At 37.9% G+C, this 15640-nt stretch overlaps 1 long non-coding RNA gene across 1 annotated transcript in view; it reads left to right on the top strand.

Annotated features, from left to right (window-relative positions):
- LOC134700025 (uncharacterized) overlaps window positions 1-15640 on the top strand; it is a 204327-nt gene that overhangs the window by 22668 nt on the left and 166019 nt on the right. The window lies entirely within an intron of this gene.

Raw genomic sequence — 15640 nt, 5'->3', positions numbered from 1 at the left:
TGGGCCTATTGCGGACAATTATTTTACGTCAATATTTTTTTTATTAATTTTTCTGTAAGGTAGTGGGGTAGGGTGTCCGACACCATCTTTGCACTTTCTTTAAAAAAAAAACTAAGCAGAAGAATACCCTGTGTTTTTGCTCAAGTATACCACAGCTACCCGACCTTTCTTTGCACCTAGTGCGGACAACAGTATTGCCGTACAACATTTTTTATTAACTTTTCTGTAAGGTAGTAAGGTTGGGTGTCTGTTCCTAAATTTGGACCTACGTTCCAAACAAACTGTTTGGAAGAACACCTTGGTGGACTTCTCCAGTATACCCCAGCTACCCAGCTTCCCTTTGCACATTTTTTATTAGCTTTTCTGCATGGAAGACTTTAAGGTGAGAAGACTGTCCGACTCAATCCTTGAACCTACATAACACACAATAAACTAAGCCGAAGAACGCATTGTGTTTTTTCTAAAGTAGACCACAGCTACACAGCTTCCCTTTGTGCCTATTGCGGACAAGTAATTGACGTCAATATTTTTTTTATTAATTTTTCTTTAAGATGATGGGGTAGGGTGTCCGACACCAACTTTGCACTTTCTTTAAAAAAAAATAAACTAAGCCGAAGAACACCATGTGTTTTTTTTATAGGAAACCACAGCTACCCTACCTTCCTTTGCACCTAGTGCGGACAAAAGTATTGCCGTACAACAATTTTTATTAACTTCTTAGTAAGGTAGTGAGGTTGGGTGTCTGCACCTAAATTTGGACCTACGTTAAAAACAAACTGTGCCGAAGAACACCTTGGGTTTCTTCTCCAGTACACCTCAGTAAGGATTTTCTTATTCCAGGCATAGATTACCTTAGCCGTATTTGGCACAACTTTTTGGAATTTTGGATCCTCAACGCTCTTCAACTTTGTACTTGTTTGGCTTTATAAATATTTTGATATGAGCGTCACTGATGAGTCTTATGTAGACGAAACGCGCGTCTTGCGTACTAAATTATAATCCTGGTAACTTTGATAACTATTTACCCAGCTTCCCTTAGCACCTAGTGCAGACACAAGTATTGCCGTAGAACATTTTTATTAACTTTTCTGTAAGGTAGACTGTAAGGTAATAAAATTGTCCGACTCAATCGTTGAACATACTTAAAAAACGATAAACTAAGCCGTAGAACAAACTGTGTTTATTCTAAAGTAGACCACAGCTACACAGCTTCCCTTTGTGCCTATTGCGGACAATTATTTGACGTCAATATTTTTTTTATTAATTTTTGTGTTAGGTGTTGGGGTAGGGTGTCCGACACCAATTTTGCACTTTCTTTCAAAAAAATAAACTCAGCCGAAGAACACCCTGTGTTTTTTTTTCAAGTAAACCACAGCTACCCGACCTTCCTTTGCACCTAGTGGGGACAAAAGTATTGCCGTACAATATTTTTTATTAACTTTTGTGTAAGGTAGCGGGGTTGGCTGTCTGTTCCTAAATTTGGACCTACGTTCCAAAAAAACTGTGCGGAAGAACACCTTGGGTTTCTTCTCCAGTATACCAAAGCTACCCAGCTTCCCTTTGCACCTAGTGCAGACACAAGTATTGCCGTAGAACATTTTTTATTAACTTTTCTGTAAGTGTAAGGTAGACTGTAAGGTAATAAGACTGACAGACTAAATCTTTGAACCTACATAAAAAACAATAAAGTAAGCCGTAAAACACACTTTGTTTTTTTTCTGAAGTAGACCACAGCTACACAGCTTCCATTTGTGCCTATTGCGGACAATTATTTGACGTCAATATTTTTTTTATTAATTTTTGTGTTAGGTGTTGGGGTAGGGTGTCCGACATCAATTTTGCACTTTCTTTAAAAAAAATAAACTCAGCCGAAGAACACCCTGTGTTTATTCTCAAGTAAACCACAGCTACCCGACCTTCCTTTGCACCTAGTGCGGACAAAAGTATTGCCGTACAATATTTTTTATTAACTTTTCTGTAAGGTAGCAGGTTGGGTGTCTGTTCCTAAATTTGGACCTACGTTCCAAAAAAACAGTGCAGAAGAACACCTTTGGTTTCTGCTCCAGTACACCTCAGCTACACAGCTTCCCTTTGCACCTAGTGCAGACACAAGTATTGCCGTAGAACATTTTTTATTAACTTTTCTGTAAGTGTAAGGTAGACTGTAAGGTAATAAGACTGACGGACTAAATCTTTGAACCTACATAAAAAACAATAAACTAAGCCGTAAAACACACTGTGTTTTTTTCTGAAGTAGACCACAGCTACACAGCTTCCCTTTGTGTCTATTGCGGACAATTATTTGACGTCAATAGTTTTTTTAATAATTTTTCTGTTAGGTGATGGGGTAGGGTGTCCGACATCAATTTTGCACTTTCTTTCAAAAAAATAAACTAAGCCGTAGAACACCCTGTGTTTATTCTCAAGTAAACCACAGTTACCCGACCTTCCTTTGCACCTAGTGCGGACAAAGGTATTGCCGTACAATATTTTTTATTAACTTTTCTGTAAGGTAGCGGGGTTGGGTGTCTGTTCCTAAATTTGGACCTACGTTCCAAAAAAAAACTGTGCCGAAGAACACCTTGTGGATCTTCTCCAGTACACCTCAGCTACCCAGCTTCCCTTTGCACCTAATGCAGACACAAGTATTGCCGTAGAACATTTTTTATTAACTTTTCTGTAAGTGTAAGGTAGACTGTAAGGTAATAAGACTGACGGACTAAATCTTTGAACCTACATAAAAAACAATAAACTAAGCCGTAAAACACACTGTGTTTTTTTTCTGAAGTAGACCACAGCTACACAGCGTACCTTTGTGCCTATTGCGGTTAATTATTTGACGTCAATATTTTTTTTACTAATTTTTTTGTTAGGTGATGGGGTAGGGTGTACGACATCAATTTTGCACTTTCTTTCAAAAAATAAACTAAGCCGAAGAACACCCTGTGTTTATTCTCAAGTAAACCACAGTTACCCGACCTTCCTGTGCACCTAGTGCGGACAAAAGTATTGCCGTACAATATTTTTTATTAACTTTTCTGTAAGGTAGCGGGGTTGGGTGTCTGTTCCTAAATTTGGACCTACGTTCCAAAAAAAAAACTGTGCCGAAGAACACCTTGTGTTTCTTCTCCAGTACACCTCAGCTACCCAGCTTCCCTTTGCACCTAATGCAGACACAAGTATTGCCGTAGAACATTTTTTATTAACTTTTCTGTAAGTGTAAGGTAGACTGTAAGGTAATAAGACTGACGGACTAAATCTTTGAACCTACATAAAAAACAATAAACTAAGCCGTAAAACACACTGTGTTTTTTTTCTGAAGTAGACCACAGCTACACAGCGTACCTTTGTGCCTATTGCGGTTAATTATTTGACGTCAATATTTTTTTTACTAATTTTTCTGTTAGGTGATGGGGTAGGGTGTAAGAAATCAATTTTGCACTTTCTTTCAAAAAAATAAACTAAGCCGAAGAACACCCTGTGTTTATTCTCAAGTAAACCACAGTTACCCGACCTTCCTTTGCACCTAGTGCGGACAAAAGTATTGCCGTACAATATATTTTATTAACTTTTCTGTAAGGTAGCGGGGTTGGGTGTCTGTTCCTAAATTTGGACCTACGTTCCAAAAAAAAAAACTGTGCCGAAGAACACCTTGTGTTTCTTCTCCAGTACACCTCAGCTACCCAGCTTCCCTTTGCACCTAATGCAGACACAAGTATTGCCGTAGAACATTTTTTATTAACTTTTCTGTAAGTGTAAGGGAGACTGTAAGGTAATAAGACTGACGGACTAAATCTTTGAACCTACATAAAAAACAATAAACTAAGCCGTAAAATACACTGTGTTTTTTTCTGAAGTAGACCACAGCTACACAGCTTCCCTTTGTGTCTATTGCGGACAATTATTTGACTTCAATATTTTTTTTAATAATTTTTCTGTTAGGTGATGGGGTAGGGTGTCCGACATCAATTTTGCACTTTCTTTCAAAAAAATAAACTAAGCCGAAGAACACACTGTGTTTATTCTCAAGTAAACCGCAGTTACCCGACCTTCCTTTGCACCTAGTGCGGACAAAAGTATTGCCGTACAATATTTTTTATTAACTTTTCTGTAAGGTAGCGGGTGTTGGGTGTCTGTTCCTAAATTTGGACCTACGTTCCAAAACAAAAACTGTGCCGAAGAACACCTTGTGTTTCTTCTCCAGTACACCTCAGCTACCCAGCTTCCCTTTGCATCTAATGCAGACACAAGTATTGCCGTAGAACATTTTTTATTAACTTTTCTGTAAGTGTAAGGTAGACTGTAAGGTACCGTATAGCGGGTTATTTTCGCGGGGTGTAAATTTTCGCTTATTTTCGCGGATAGAAGAAAATCGCAAAAATAAATTCCGCCAAATTAAAGGTGTACATGCAAAGGTATTAATACAAGTTTTCATCCGCCAAAATAATAACCGCTAAAATATTTCGTATACCTTGTTCAATGAAAATCACGAAATTTTACACCCGCGAAAATAACCCGCTATACGGTAATAAGACTGACGGACTAAATCTTTGAACCTACATAAAAACAATAAACTAAGCCGTAAAACACACTGTGTTTTTTTCTGAAGTAGACCACAGCTACACAGCTTCCCTTTGTGTCTATTGCGGACAATTATTTGACATCAATATTTTTTTTTAATAACTTTTCTGTTAGGTGATGGGGTAGGGTGTCCGACATCAATTTTGCACTTTCTTTCAAAAAAATAAACTAAGCTGAAAAACACCCTGTGTTTATTCTCAAGTAAACCACAGTTACCCGACCTTCCTTTGCACCTAATGCGGACAAAAGTATTGCCGTACAATATTTTTTATTAACTTTTCTGTAAGGTAGCGGGGTTGGGTGTCTGTTCCTAAATTTGGACCTACGTTCCAAAAAAAAAAAAACTGTGCCGAAGAACACCTTGTGTTTCTTCTCCAGTACACCTCAGCTACCCAGCTTCCCTTTGCACCTAATGCAGACACAAGTATTGCCGTAGAACATTTTTTATTAACTTTTCTGTAAGTGTAAGGTAGACTGTATGGTAATAAGACTGACGGACTAAATCTTTGAACCTACATAAAAAACAATAAACTAAGCCGTAAAATACACTGTGTTTTTTTCTGAAGTAGACCACAGCTACACAGCTTCCCTTTGTGTCTATTGCGGACAATTATTTGACTTCAATATTTTTTTTAATAATTTTTCTGTTAGGTGATGGGGTAGGGTGTCCGACATCAATTTTGCACTTTCTTTCAAAAAAATAAACTAAGCCGAAGAACACACTGTGTTTATTCTCAAGTAAACCGCAGTTACCCGACCTTCCTTTGCACCTAGTGCGGACAAAAGTATTGCCGTACAATATTTTTTATTAACTTTTCTGTAAGGTAGCGGGTGTTGGGTGTCTGTTCCTAAATTTGGACCTACGTTCCAAAACAAAAACTGTGCCGAAGAACACCTTGTGTTTCTTCTCCAGTACACCTCAGCTACCCAGCTTCCCTTTGCATCTAATGCAGACACAAGTATTGCCGTAGAACATTTTTTATTAACTTTTCTGTAAGTGTAAGGTAGACTGTAAGGTACCGTATAGCGGGTTATTTTCGCGGGGTGTAAATTTTCGCTTATTTTCGCGGATAGAAGAAAATCGCAAAAATAAATTCCGCCAAATTAAAGGTGTACATGCAAAGGTATTAATACAAGTTTTCATCCGCCAAAATAATAACCGCTAAAATATTTCGTATACCTTGTTCAATGAAAATCACGAAATTTTACACCCGCGAAAATAACCCGCTATACGGTAATAAGACTGACGGACTAAATCTTTGAACCTACATAAAAACAATAAACTAAGCCGTAAAACACACTGTGTTTTTTTCTGAAGTAGACCACAGCTACACAGCTTCCCTTTGTGTCTATTGCGGACAATTATTTGACATCAATATTTTTTTTTAATAATTTTTCTGTTAGGTGATGGGGTAGGGTGTCCGACATCAATTTTGCACTTTCTTTCAAAAAAATAAACTAAGCTGAAGAACACCCTGTGTTTATTCTCAAGTAAACCACAGTTACCCGACCTTCCTTTGCACCTAATGCGGACAAAAGTATTGCCGTACAATATTTTTTATTAACTTTTCTGTAAGGTAGCGGGGTTGGGTGTCTGTTCCTAAATTTGGACCTACGTTCCAAAAAAAAAAAAACTGTGCCGAAGAACACCTTGTGTTTCTTCTCCAGTACACCTCAGCTACCCAGCTTCCCTTTGCACCTAATGCAGACACAAGTATTGCCGTAGAACATTTTTTATTAACTTTTCTGTAAGTGTAAGGTAGACTGTATGGTAATAAGACTGACGGACTAAATCTTTGAACCTACATAAAAAACAATAAACTAAGCCGTAAAATACACTGTGTTTTTTTCTGAAGTAGACCACAGCTACACAGCTTCCCTTTGTGTCTATTGCGGACAATTATTTGACTTCAATATTTTTTTTAATAATTTTTCTGTTAGGTGATGGGGTAGGGTGTCCGACATCAATTTTGCACTTTCTTTCAAAAAAATAAACTAAGCCGAAGAACACACTGTGTTTATTCTCAAGTAAACCGCAGTTACCCGACCTTCCTTTGCACCTAGTGCGGACAAAAGTATTGCCGTACAATATTTTTTATTAACTTTTCTGTAAGGTAGCGGGTGTTGGGTGTCTGTTCCTAAATTTGGACCTACGTTCCAAAACAAAAACTGTGCCGAAGAACACCTTGTGTTTCTTCTCCAGTACACCTCAGCTACCCAGCTTCCCTTTGCATCTAATGCAGACACAAGTATTGCCGTAGAACATTTTTTATTAACTTTTCTGTAAGTGTAAGGTAGACTGTAAGGTACCGTATAGCGGGTTATTTTCGCGGGGTGTAAATTTTCGCTTATTTTCGCGGATAGAAGAAAATCGCAAAAATAAATTCCGCCAAATTAAAGGTGTACATGCAAAGGTATTAATACAAGTTTTCATCCGCCAAAATAATAACCGCTAAAATATTTCGTATACCTTGTTCAATGAAAATCACGAAATTTTACACCCGCGAAAATAACCCGCTATACGGTAATAAGACTGACGGACTAAATCTTTGAACCTACATAAAAACAATAAACTAAGCCGTAATTCACACTGTGTTTTTTTCTGAAGTAGACCACAGCTACACAGCTTCCCTTTGTGTCTATTGCGGACAATTATTTGACATCAATATTTTTTTTTAATAATTTTTCTGTTAGGTGATGGGGTAGGGTGTCCGACATCAATTTTGCACTTTCTTTCAAAAAAATAAACTAAGCTGAAGAACACCCTGTGTTTATTCTCAAGTAAACCACAGTTACCCGACCTTCCTTTGCACCTAATGCGGACAAAAGTATTGCCGTACAATATTTTTTATTAACTTTTCTGTAAGGTAGCGGGGTTGGGTGTCTGTTCCTAAATTTGGACCTACGTTCCAAAAAAAAAAAAACTGTGCCGAAGAACACCTTGTGTTTCTTCTCCAGTACACCTCAGCTACCCAGCTTCCCTTTGCACCTAATGCAGACACAAGTATTGCCGTAGAACATTTTTTATTAACTTTTCTGTAAGTGTAAGGTAGACTGTATGGTAATAAGACTGACGGACTAAATCTTTGAACCTACATAAAAAACAATAAACTAAGCCGTAAAATACACTGTGTTTTTTTCTGAAGTAGACCACAGCTACACAGCTTCCCTTTGTGTCTATTGCGGACAATTATTTGACTTCAATATTTTTTTTAATAATGTTTCTGTTAGGTGATGGGGTAGGGTGTCCGACATCAATTTTGCACTTTCTTTCAAAAAAATAAACTAAGCCGAAGAACACACTGTGTTTATTCTCAAGTAAACCGCAGTTACCCGACCTTCCTTTGCACCTAGTGCGGACAAAAGTATTGCCGTACAATATTTTTTATTAACTTTTCTGTAAGGTAGCGGGTGTTGGGTGTCTGTTCCTAAATTTGGACCTACGTTCCAAAACAAAAACTGTGCCGAAGAACACCTTGTGTTTCTTCTCCAGTACACCTCAGCTACCCAGCTTCCCTTTGCATCTAATGCAGACACAAGTATTGCCGTAGAACATTTTTTATTAACTTTTCTGTAAGTGTAAGGTAGACTGTAAGGTACCGTATAGCGGGTTATTTTCGCGGGGTGTAAATTTTCGCTTATTTTCGCGGATAGAAGAAAATCGCAAAAATAAATTCCGCCAAATTAAAGGTGTACATGCAAAGGTATTAATACAAGTTTTCATCCGCCAAAATAATAACCGCTAAAATATTTCGTATACCTTGTTCAATGAAAATCACGAAATTTTACACCCGCGAAAATAACCCGCTATACGGTAATAAGACTGACGGACTAAATCTTTGAACCTACATAAAAAACAATAAACTAAGCCGTAAAACACACTGTGTTTTTTTCTGAAGTAGACCACAGCTACACAGCTTCCCTTTGTGTCTATTGCGGACAATTATTTGACGTCAATATTTTTTTGTAATAATTTTTCTGTTAGGTGATGGGGTAGGGTGTCCGACATCAATTTTGCACTTTCTTTCAAAAAAATAAACTAAGCTGAAGAACACCCTGTGTTTATTCTCAAGTAAACCACAGTTACCCGACCTTCCTTTGCACCTAATGCGGACAAAAGTATTGCCGTACAATATTTTTTATTAACTTTTCTGTAAGGTAGCGGGGTTGGGTGTCTGTTCCTAAATTTGGACCTACGTTCCAAAAAAAAAAAACTGTGCCGAAGAACACCTTGTGTTTTTTCTCCAGTACACCTCAGCTACCCAGCTTCCCTTTGCACCTAATGCAGACACAAGTATTGCCGTAGAACATTTTTTATTAACTTTTCTGTAAGTGTAAGGTAGACTGTATGGTAATAAGACTGACGGACTAAATCTTTGAACCTACATAAAAAACAATAAACTAAGCCGTAAAACACAATGTGTTTTTTTTCTGAAGTAGACCACAGCTACACAGCTTCCCTTTGTGCCTGTTGCGGTTAATTATTTGACGTCAATATTTTTTTTACTAATTTTTCTGTTAGGTGATGGGGTAGGGTGTCCGACATCAATTTTGCACTTTCTTTCAAAAAAATAAACTAAGCCGAAGAACACCCTGTGTTTATTCTCAAGTAAACCACAGTTACCCGACCTTCCTTTGCACCTAGTGCGGACAAAAGTATTGCCGTACAATATTTTTTATTAACTTTTCTGTAAGGTAGCGGTGTTGGGTGTCTGTTCCTAAATTTGGACCTACGTTCCAAAAAAAAAACTGTGCCGAAGAACACCTTGTGTTTCTTCTCCAGTACACCTCAGCTACCCAGCTTCCCTTTGCATCTAGTGCAGACACAAGTATTGCCGTAGAACATTTTTTATTAACTTTTCTGTAAGTGTAAGGTAGACTGTAAGGTAATAAGACTGACGGACTAAATTTTTGAACCTACATAAAAACCAATAAACTAAGCCGTAAAACACACTGTGTTTTTTTCTGAAGTAGACCACAGCTACACAGCTTCCCTTTGTGTCTATTGCGGACAATTATTTGACGTCAATATTTTTTTTAATAATTTTTCTGTTAGGTGATGGGGTAGGGTGTCCGACATCAATTTTGCACTTTCTTTCAAAAAAATAAACTAAGCTGAAGAACACCCTGTGTTTATTCTCAAGTAAACCACAGTTACCCGACCTTCCTTTGCACCTAATGCGGACAAAAGTATTGCCGTACAATATTTTTTATTAACTTTTCTGTAAGGTAGCGGGGTTGGGTGTCTGTTCCTAAATTTGGACCTACGTTCCAAAAAAAAATAAAATGTGCCGAAGAACACCTTGTGTTTCTTCTCCAGTACACCTCAGCTACCCAGCTTCCCTTTGCACCTAATGCAGACACAAGTATTGCCGTAGAACATTTTTTATTAACTTTTCTGTAAGTGTAAGGTAGACTGTATGGTAATAAGACTGACGGACTAAATCTTTGAACCTACATAAAAAACAATAAACTAAGCCGTAAAACACAATGTGTTTTTTTTCTGAAGTAGACCACAGCTACACAGCTTCCCTTTGTGCCTATTGCGGTTAATTATTTGACGTCAATATTTTTTTTACTAATTTTTCTGTTAGGTGATGGGGTAGGGTGTCCGACATCAATTTTGCACTTTCTTTCAAAAAAATAAACTAAGCCGAAGAACACCCTGTGTTTATTCTCAAGTAAACCACAGTTACCCGACCTTCCTTTGCACCTAGTGCGGACAAAAGTATTGCCGTACAATATTTTTTATTAACTTTTCTGTAAGGTAGCGGGGTTGGGTGTCTGTTCCTAAATTTGGACCTACGTTCCAAAAAAAAAACTGTGCCGAAGAACACCTTGTGTTTCTTCTCCAGTACACCTCAGCTACCCAGCTTCCCTTTGCACAAAATGCAGACACAAATATTGCCGTAGAATATTTTTTATTAAGTTTTCTGTAAGTGTAAGGTAGACTGTAAGGTAATAAGACTGACGGACTAAATCTTTGAACCTACATAAAAAACAATAAACTTAGCCGTAAAACACACTGTGTTTTTTTCTGAAGTAGACCACAGCTACACAGCTTCCCTTTGTGTCTATTGCGGACAGTTATTTGACGTCAATATTTTTTTAATTAATTTTTCTGTTAGATGATGGGGTAGGGTGTCCGACATCAATTTAGCACTTTCTTTCAAAAAAATAAACTAAGCCGAAGAACACCCTGTGTTTATTCTCAAGTAAACCACAGTTACCCGACCTTCCTTTGCACCAAGTGCGGACAAAAGTATTGCCGTACAATATGTTTTATTAACTTTTCTGTAAGGTAGCGGGGTTGGGTATCTGTTCCAAAAATTTGGACCTACGTTCCCAAAAAAAATTGTGCCGAAGAACACCTTGGGTTTCTTCTCCAGTACACCTCAGCTACCCAGCTTCCCTTTGCATCTAGTGCAGACACAAGTATTGCCGTAGAACATTTTTTATTAACTTTTCTGTAAGTGTAAGGTAGACTGTAAGGTAATAAGACTGACGGACTAAATTTTTGAACCTACATAAAAACCAATAAACTAAGCCGTAAAACACACTGTGTTTTTTTCTGAAGTAGACCACAGCTACACAGCTTCCCTTTGTGTCTATTGCGGACAATTATTTGACGTCAATATTTTTTTTAATAATTTTTCTGTTAGGTGATGGGGTAGGGTGTCCGACATCAATTTTGCACTTTCTTTCAAAAAAATAAACTAAGCTGAAGAACACCCTGTGTTTATTCTCAAGTAAACCACAGTTACCCGACCTTCCTTTGCACCTAATGCGGACAAAAGTATTGCCGTACAATATTTTTTATTAACTTTTCTGTAAGGTAGCGGGGTTGGGTGTCTGTTTCTAAATTTGGACCTACGTTCCAAAAAAAAAACTGTGCCGAAGAACACCTTGTGTTTCTTCTCCAGTACACCTCAGCTACCCAGCTTCCCTTTGCACCTATTGCAGACACAAGTATTGCCGTAATACATTTTTTATTAACTTTTCTGTAAGTGTAAGGTAGACTGTATGGTAATAAGACTGACGGACTAAATCTTTGAACCTACATAAAAAACAATAAACTAAGCCGTAAAACACACTGTGTTTTTTTTCTGAAGTAGACCACAGCTACACAGCTTCCCTTTGTGTCTATTGCGGACAATTATTTGACGTCAATATTTTTTTTAATAATTTTTCTGTTAGGTGATGGGGTAGGGTGTCCGACATCAATTTTGCACTTTCTTTCAAAAAAATAAACTCAGCCGAAGAACACCCTGTGTTTTTTCTCAAGTAAACCACAGCTACCCGACCTTCCTTTGCACCTAGTGCGGACAAAAGTATTGCCGTACAATATTTTTTATTAACTTTTCTGTAAGGTAGCGGGTTGGGTGTCTGTTCCTAAATTTGGACCTACGTTCCAAAAAAACAGTGCAGAAGAACACCTTTGGTTTCTGCTCCAGTACACCTCAGCTACACAGCTTCCCTTTGCACCTAGTGCAGACACAAGTATTGCCGTAGAACATTTTTTATTAACTTTTCTGTAAGTGTAAGGTAGACTGTAAGGTAATAAGACTGACGGACTACATCTTTGAACCTACTTAAAAAACAATAAACTAAGCCGGAGAACACACTGTATTTTTTTTCTGAAGTAGACCACAGCTACACAGCTTCCCTTTGTGTCTATTGCGGACAATTATTTGACGTCAGTATTTTTTTTTAATAATTTTTCTGTTAGGTGATGGGGTAGGGTGTCCGACATCAATTTTGCACTTTCTTTCAAAAAAATAAACTAAGCCGAAGAACACCCTGTGTTTATTCTCAAGTAAACCACAGTTACCCGACGTTCCTTTGCACCTAGTGCGGACAAAAGTATTGCCGTACAATATTTTTTATTAACTTTTCTGTAAGGTAGCGGGGTTGGGTGTCTGTTCCTAAATTTGGACCTACGTTCCAAAAACAAAACTGTGCCGAAGAACACCTTGTGTTTCTTCTCCAGTACACCTCAGCTACCCAGCTTCCCTTTGCATCTAATGCAGACACAAGTATTGCCGTAGAACATTTTTTATTAACTTTTCTGTAAGTGTAAGGTACACTGTAAGGTAATAAGACTGACGGACTAAATCTTTGAACCTACATAAAAAACAATAAACTAAGCCGTAAAACACACTGTGTTTTTTTTTGAAGTAGACCACAGCTACACAGCTTCCCTTTGTGCCTATTGCGGTTAATTATTTGACGTCAATATTTTTTAATTAATTTTTCTGTTAGGTGATGGGGTAGGGTGTCCGACATCAATTTTGCACTTTCTTTCAAAAAAATAAACTAAGCCGAAGAACACCCTGTGTTTATTCTCAAGTAAACCACAGTTACCCGACCTTCCTTTGCACCTAGTGCGGACAAAAGTATTGCCGTACAATATTTTTTATTAACTTTTCTGTAAGGTAGCGGGGTTGGGTGTCTGTTCCTAAATTTGGACCTACGTTCCAAAAAAAAAAACTGTGCCGAAGAACACCTTGTGTTTCTTCTCCAGTACACCTCAGCTACCCAGCTTCCCTTTGCACCTAATGCAGACACAAGTATTGCCGTAGAACATTTTTTATTAACTTTTCTGTAAGTGTAAGGTAGACTGTAAGGTAATAAGACTGACGGACTAAATCTTTGAACCTACATAAAAAACAATAAACTAAGCCGTAAAACACACTGTGTTTTTTTTTCTGAAGTAGACCACAGCTACACAGCTTCCCTTTGTGTCTATTGCGGACAATTATTTGACGTCAATATTTTTTTTTAATAATTTTTCTGTTAGGTGATGGGGTAGGGTGTCCGACATCAATTTTGCACTTTCTTTCAAAAAAATAAACTAAGCCGAAGAACACCCTGTGTTTATTCTCAAGTAAACCACAGTTACCCGACGTTCCTTTGCACCTAGTGCGGACAAAAGCATTGCCGTACAATATTTTTTATTAACTTTTCTGTAAGGTAGCGGGGTTGGGTGTCTGTTCCTAAATTTGGACCTACGTTCCAAAAAAAAACCTGTGCCGAAGAACACCTTGTGTTTCTTCTCCAGTACACCTCAGCTACCCAGCTTCCCTTTGCACCTAATGCAGACACAAGAATTGCCGTAGAACATTTTTTATTAACTTTTCTGTAAGTGTAAGGTAGACTGTAAGGTAATAAGACTGACGGACTAAATCTTTGAACCTACATAAAAAACAATAAACTAAGCCGTAAAACACACTGTGTTTTTTTTCTGAAGTAGACCACAGCTAAACAGCGTACCTTTGTGTCTATTGCGGACAATTATTTGACGTCAATATTTTTTTTAATAATTTTTCTGTTAGGTGATGGGGTAGGGTGTCCGACATCAATTTTGCACTTTCTTTCAAAAAAATAAACTGAGCCGAAGAACACCCTGTGTTTATTCTCAAGTAAACCACAGTTACCCGACCTTCCTTTGTACCTACTGCGGACAAAAGTATTGCCGTACAATATTTTTTATTAACTTTTCTGTAAGGTAGCGGGGTTGGGTGTCTGTTCCTAAATTTGGACCTACGTTCCAAAAAAAAAAACTGCGCCGAAGAACACCTTGTGTTTCTTCTCCAGTACACCTCAGCTACCCAGCTTCCCTTTGCACCTAATGCAGACACAAGTATTGCCGTAGAACATTTTTTATTAACTTTTCTGTAAGTGTAAGGTAGACTGTAAGGTAATAAGACTGACGGACTAAATCTTTGAACCTACTTAAAAAACAATAAACTAAGCCGTAGAACACACTGTATTTTTTTCTGAAGCAGACCACAGCTACACAGCTTCCCTTTGTGCCTATTGCGGACAATTATTTGACGTCTATATTTTTTTTATAAATTTTTCTGTTAGGTGATGGGGTAGGGTGTCCGACGTCAATTTTGCACTTTCTTTCAAAAAAATAAACTAAGCCGAAGAACACCTTGTGTTTTTTCTCAAGTAAACCACAGCTACCCGACCTTCCTTTGCACCTAGTGCGGAAAAATTATTGCCGTACAATGTTTTTTATTAACTTTTCTGTAAGGTAGCGGGGTAGGGTGTCTGTTCCTAAATTTGGACCTACCTTTCAAAAAAACTGTGCGGAAGAACACCTTGGGTTTCTTCTCCAGTATACCGCAGCTACACAGCTTCCCTTTGTGCCTATTGCGGACAATTATTTGACGTCGATATTTTTTTTATTAATTTTTCTGTTAGGTGATGGGGTAGGGTGTCCGACGTCAATTTTGCACTTTCTTTCAAAAAAATAAACTAAGCCGAAGAACACCTTGTGTTTTTTCTCAAGTAAACCACAGCTACCCGACCTTCCTTTGCACCTAGTGCGGACAAAATTATTGCCGTACAATGTTTTTTATTAACTTTTCTGTAAGGTAGCGGGGTAGGGTGTCTGTTCCTAAATTTGGACCTACCTTTCAAAAAAACTGTGCGGAAGAACACCTTGGGTTTCTTCTCCAGTATACCGCAGCTACCCAGCTTCCCTTTGCACCTAGTGCAGACACAAGTATTGCCGTAGAACATTTTTTATTAACTTTTCTGTAAGTGTAAGGTAGACTGTAAGGTAATAAGACTGACGGACTAAATTTTTGAACCTACATAAAAAACAATAAACTAAGCCGTAAAACACACTGTGTTTTTTTCTGAAGCAGACCACAGCTACACAGCTTCCCTTTGTGCCTATTGCGGACAATTATTTGACGTTAATATTTTTTTAATATTTTTTTCTGTTAGGTGATGGGGTAGGGTGTCCGACATCAATTTTGCACTTTCTTTTAAAAAAAATAAACTAAGCCGAAGACCACCCTGTGTTTATTCTCAAGTAAACCACAGTTACCCGACCTTCCTTTGCACCTAGTGCAGACAAAAGTATTGCCGTACAATATTTTTTATTAATTTTTCTGTAAGGTAGCAGGGTTGGGTGTCTGTTCCTAAATTTGGACCTACGTTCCAAAAAAAAAAACTGTGCCGAAGAACACCGTGGGTTTCTTCTCCAGAACACCTCAGCTACCCAGCTTCCCTTTGCATCTAGTGCAGACACAAGTATTGT

The sequence above is a fragment of the Mytilus trossulus genome, unplaced genomic scaffold (genome assembly GCF_036588685.1).
Source record: "Mytilus trossulus isolate FHL-02 unplaced genomic scaffold, PNRI_Mtr1.1.1.hap1 h1tg000110l__unscaffolded, whole genome shotgun sequence".
In the NCBI taxonomy this organism is placed as follows: Eukaryota; Metazoa; Mollusca; class Bivalvia; order Mytilida; family Mytilidae; genus Mytilus; species Mytilus trossulus.
This window is presented reverse-complemented; position numbering and strand designations above follow the sequence as displayed.